Raw genomic sequence first — 6,124 nt, 5'->3', positions numbered from 1 at the left:
AGATCTATGTCTGATCACCACTACTACTATGTCCTATCATAACATTCCATATATACTTGAAACCAAGCAAAGAGTGGAGTTTCACCTTTAAAAATAAACAGGCATATTGGACAACACATTCTTGGCGATGGAACTTGGATGGCATTTATTAAACAAGATAGGGAAAGTTCTCACTCTGCATTATAAAAAGGACAGCCAGATATCAACTGTAACAGAAATGAAATAAGATGGAAAATTTTAAAGCTCTTTAAACTCTTTTCTAACTTTAAGCTCTTTTCTTAAAGAGACTTCCTCCATTGTCAGAGACCTCACACACTCTGCTGGTCAGCCATCTGGAAATAATTCTTCACATAATTGATGAACTTGGCTTTCACTTTGGGAAAAGAATCACCTTTTTCTATACTTGCTTTCGTTTTTGTGTTAATGTCTTCCACAAAACTAGGTCCTTTTGATGTTTTAGGAGTTTTCTGTTTTTTGAAAGATTCTTGACCTTTTTATCTTGGTGTTGATGGTATTGAGTCTTTTCCAAACTGGCTTGATTTTTGTGCATTTTTGGCTAGAAGATCTCGTATAGATTTCTTCAGTGGAGCTTTGTCTTCTGTTTCCTCATCAAAACCATCATCGTCTTCTCAATCATCATCATCATCATCTTTGTTAGCAGCAAGGTTTGCTTTTTGCTGTGAAACCTCGCTACCTCCGGCGGCAGAATGCTTTCCAGAAACACTCGAGGGTTTCAAGTCCTCTCCTCTGCGTCTTCCTCCACAGCAGCCAAGTGCTGTCCACTAACACGCACAGGTCCTGAACTGCACTTCAGCCGTCAGCCCGCGGGCGGTGTCATTCCCAAGTGCCCACGGGAAGCTGTTGGCTGCGAGACATCTTGAACGTTGCCGGCGTTGCTTTAATTGAACTGCCTTCCCGTTGCCATCCACTGCCTCGGCCTCCACAGTGTGGAGTTCCTCCTCTGCACCAGCCCCTAAACTCACTGCTCTTAAAGATAAGGGGTGCTCGTTTTCACCATTATCTGCCTTAAAGTGATAATATCTGTCATCCTTTAGTTCACAACTGAAAAGACAGTTCTGGGCCCTCAGGGCCTCCTGTCCACATCCACCGAATCTTCCAGGGGCGGTGGCTTGCACTTCGCAGGATCAAATCACTTTCTGTCCGAACCATAACTTGCCTCAAACGCAACAACAAAAACGGAAAGGTGTTTACATTGTACTAAACGTGAACAACCAGAGAGACCTTTCATGTTGTTCCTTACTCTCGTTGCTTCCCGATGTTTGCCAACCACTTATGCTGACAACGACTACAAGAAGGAAATGGAAAAACCAGGCATGCCTCACCCCTTTTCCTTTCAGCCTTCCTTAAGATCAGGGAGCTGGAGGTAGGAAGTGTTGGTAGAGTGTCCATATATTAGAAAATAGAGTAAAAACAGTGGGGTTTTGTGCGGTTTCCATTGTGGTAAGAACAAAGTACATATACAAATACAAGGTAGAAGGTACACATTGTGAATCTTGGCTACTGATTCGGGTGCTCAGTTGTGCTTTTTTTTCTTTTTGATACTTGCTGCTTCCAATTAGGCATGCTGGGTGCCAAGAGGAAGACTACCAATAAAGCACAATTTTGATTTTCAGCAACAGGTAGCTGGTTCTCACGCTTTTGCCCTATGCCTCAGGCCCAGTTTGGACACAGCAGTTACAGAAACTCCGTACTGCGTGAGAGCCTTTAACCACACAAAGCTACACTTCTTCAGCCGCCTCACCTGTTAGCCTTGCTTCCCTGCCTAGCTTGGTAACTGCCGGCTCCAGCTCTGCATTTTGATGGTGGTGATGTTCTCGGCGCGGAGTCTGGAGATCCAGCCGTGTTTGTGTTTAGAGGCTCTATTGATTGTATGATCTTTGTTACTTGTTCCTTATTTACCTTTCCGTCTTCTTTGTTTATAAAGGCAAAACGCAGATGCTTCCTAGAGACGTAGTCCTTATTAAGATGCCTGATCATCTACAGCATTTTCAGTTAATGTAAAATGATACAACCACATTTTCATCCCCTTAAGGCATTTTGATGCTACCTTACTGAGGTGCCAGAGAAAAGTGAATTTGGTCTGTAATGACTGACACATAAAACTGTACAGGAACACCCATGGTCCAAAAATATATTTGAAGAGGTGCTTTTCTTTTTGTATTTATTCAAAGTACAGTTTTATATGCACAGCAAGTCCGTGGTGCATCTTTGTTAAAAGAGTAAATTTGAGATGCTGTTCTTCAATGATTATTGCACCTTTATAAAAACAGCTTTCAAAATGTGCATCCTGTAATCTATGCACGGGGGCAGTTAGGCTGTGTGTGCACGCACACATTCTCGAAGAACAGAGCTCTCTTTTGGTTAATTCCAGTTCTTATTTGTGAAACCAGCTTTTAAAGAAAATTGTTCTGCCATTAGAAGTGATTAATCCACCTCCACATTTTCTATCATCAGTGAATTTAATTAACATGGTGTGTTCCTTCCTTTGAGAGATTAGCAATTAAAATGGTTTTAGCTCTGCTCGTCAACACACACCTGAAAAACTAAAATAGATGCCTCTTCTTAATTGTTGCTGCAGCGCTGGCTCTTCGTACGATGACCTTCGACCGGTTTTCTTTTCATGTATTTGCACTCACCTGAAGAGTCATTTCAAATAACTTTTTCAGAGACACACGACCCGATCCTAAGCTTTAGTAAAGTGATCATCAAAGGAGTTAAAATAAATGCACTCCTACTGATGTATTCATATTCAGAACCTATGATGAACATTCATTTTTTAAGCAAAGAGAGATATTTAAAACAATGCAGAGCTGAATTTAAGATCAGTGTTTGCTGCCTAAGGCACTGAATAAACAAAGCAAAAGAGAAATAGAAGAACTAGCCCTTTGTCTAGTCTTCCTCCTCACTGGGCATTTTCATGTTATTATGGCATCCTGGCTCCTTAGGATGGCCAAGGACTCTTCGTGGCTGCTTCTGTAAGTTTTGTTGCTGTCCCCTATCTTTGTCTGAGCATTGACTCTTAAAAGTGGGAAGTTCTCTTACTCGTGAGTTAATGATTCACTATTTCACAAACTCTTTGGCTCCCATTTACGATCAATCCTCCTGGAGGTGTGTAGCCCCAAGATGGCACGGGGGGTGGGGGTGATGGCAGGCGTGGGTCCTGGGAGTTTGCCCCTGGGTGGAGCACTGGGGAAGGGGTGGTGGGGCACGCCCTTGAGGATGGAACAGAGTATGAGTAAGGCATCCCCGAAGTCACAGCGCCACTCCATCTCCTCCAGTGAGCACTGTGCTTCAGTACCCACTACCTCCTCGACAGCTCCACTCAGCGGTTTCGTGGGTACCTTGGACTCGATGTAGCCTAAAATAAATCTATGGTCTTCCCATCCAAGGCTGCCGTATGAAAGCACAGTGTTCCCCAGCTCATGGTGAAATCATCCACTACCCAGTGGTGAAACCCAGAAACGGTGGTGTCTCATCCCCGTCGGCAACAGGCTAACTCCTCACCTTTCAGGTCCCAGCTTTGTGCTTTGGAAACTCTACCCCTCCCAAGCCAGGTCTGTCTTCTGCTTCCTTACCCTGTCCTGCACTTTTTGTGCATATCATTTATCAAATCAATCAATTGTTATGTAAGTGGGTGATTATTTATTGTCTCTCCTATTAGAATATAGCTATCACTAGAGCAGGTACTGAAAATTTGTTTACCACTGCATTGTCAGCTACTAGCATGCTACCTAGTATTTAGCGGGCCCCCAGGAAATGCTGTTTGAATAACAGACATGTCATGATTATTACTGGTGTATGAGCATCAGAAAGAGTCCTCAATGGAACAAGCCCCCTCCCTCGCCTTTCAACACACACATGTGCTGTCAGTGTTATATACCAGCACTGTAGGCAGTGCCTTTCTTGAAATCTAAATGGCCTCTTGAGACTATGAAATTAACTCTCATTCCCATCTTAATTTTATTTGCTTTGTTATATATTACCTGTAAAATTCTAGAGGAGAGGAACTAAAAGAACCCATCTGTGATTATTATAAGTAATGCAGCCAAGATTGCCAGACTCTTCAATATTGTCTTTTTCTTCTTCCTGGAAATACAGACTAATGACCTCACAGTGCCTTGCAGTGAGATGGGCTGTGCGACTGTGTTCTGGCTAACGGGATGTGGCGGACATGATGTCAGCGCATCTGCGTCCGGCACACAGATCTCCCTTTCTCCATTCAGGGCAACCTTTGGGGCTGCGTGTTGGATATGGAGATGACACAGATAGAAGGAGCCTGGGTCCCTAAGTCACTGCTTGGGGGAGAACCAGCCAACTCTGGCTGGACTGTAATATGGGGGAGAAAAGAAATGTTTGTTGTGCCAAGATACTGAGATTTGAGAATTTGTACACCAATTAGACTACCAGGACTAATACAAAAATTGGTATTTCAAAAGGGAGTGCTGAAGTAACAAGAAGGTAATGCCTGACATTAACTCAATGGGTAGGTGGGTGGCAAGGAAGACAATGATCTGTGATGCACAGTGGAAATATTTAGGAGAACTGCCATCTGCAGTATCTGTGGAGACGGACCATGAGCCTCACGATTCAGCAACTCTGGCATATGCAGCTGGAAAAAAATCAGTGTGAACGCACGTTTGCTACAATTAAATGTGTTGGCACGCTAGTCAAAGAAAGAGAAAAACTCAGGAGAAAACTGGCTGGTTTAAGAGCAAAAAGTCCAGAAATTTGAGTCCTTGAAGGGTTGGAAGTTCCAACTGCATTTGGAACACAAGCACTAGGAAATAAACAGTGCCATAAAAGGCTTTGGACTGCAAAGCCATATTATGACTCAGACTCATGGCAATGATTAGATTAAGTGTGGTTTTTTGTTGTTGTTGTTTGTTATTAAGCTGAGATAGGCAAGTGCAGGGAGAAGGCCACGCTCCCAGCAAAAAATCGGGTCCCTTTGGTAGGGTCATTGCAAAGGATAAGAAAATAATAGAAAATGGGAAATAATGGAAATAAAAGAATACACAGAGACGAAGGCATAGTTTTATAGATTTATAAAGATTAAGGCAAAGTAGGTACCCAGGGGGCCTGGATTTCTCCATCAATCTCAGAGGCCACGAGTGAAGTTTTACATGGGCATTTATAGGCACAGTGATCGGTTGCCAGGGGTAACAGATTTGCATAACAACAGGTAGTTCCTCTTAGGTTAACACTTTTTCAAAAGGCTTCTTCAGATCCCATAACTAACTCTTTCTACATGAACAAATGGTTACAAAATTGTTCAAAGGCTAACTTCTAAGTTCTAAGGTAAATTTATCACTTTAACAGGGGTTAAACAGAGATATATTGGCTCCATATTTTCTTTAGCAGGTTATTGTGGATGGAGACAGGTAGTCTGGAGTTTAAGCAGGAACTGTCCCTTGGGTTAATTGCTTTTAGCCACAGGTGGCTGTCTGTTCGGGGCAGACATTTTTGATCAGCTCCCCTCCTGTGGCTCCTAGCAGACTTCCCTTGCTTTACAAAACAAGTCCAAGCCCCAGGTCTGAGAATCGCGGCACCACTGTGGGATGCAGCCGCTACCAATCTTTCAGAGATGCCCTCCTGAGGTGAAACAGCTTTCAATATGCAAACCAAGACATTCACATATTCCTTCAGGGCAAAGCTCTGCAAAACTCCTGAGACGTTTTCTGTCTCCAATATATTTATATTAATTTATGGAGCAACATCTCCCCCCCCTTTTCTTTTTAGAAATAAGTTGATGAAGTTGCACAGCCATCACAGTGAGGTGTTGGTCTCCGCATTCTTGTCTTCCTCAGAGTTTTCTCCAGACTATAAATAAGCACAAACAAATGATTAAAATAATGCCAAAAGTTACTATAGTGAAACTCCCATAGATTTTAAAATGAGAAAATGGATCAGCTGACTCCAAACCAGATGAGATGCCATTAACAACATCAGCCTCAGATAGCAAATTAAGTTTGTGACTGAAGGTGCTTAATATTTCTTGTGGTAAATTTCCAATCTCTTCAATCAGATTTCCTTGATTAAGTAGATGTTTCTTAATTCTTTCCCAAGGAAATCGAATTTGATTGTATATATGAGGTATAACACA

General features: G+C 42.5%; 1 pseudogene; it reads right to left on the bottom strand.

The window, feature by feature from the left end:
• Positions 1 to 237: 237 nt before the first annotated feature.
• The window catches only part of LOC105813911, a 37,633-nt pseudogene continuing 31,746 nt past the window's right edge, over positions 238 to 6,124 (bottom strand).

The sequence above is a fragment of the Propithecus coquereli genome, unplaced genomic scaffold, assembly GCF_000956105.1.
Source record: "Propithecus coquereli isolate 6110/MARCELLA unplaced genomic scaffold, Pcoq_1.0 Scaffold294, whole genome shotgun sequence".
In the NCBI taxonomy this organism is placed as follows: domain Eukaryota; kingdom Metazoa; phylum Chordata; class Mammalia; order Primates; family Indriidae; genus Propithecus; species Propithecus coquereli.
This window is presented reverse-complemented; position numbering and strand designations above follow the sequence as displayed.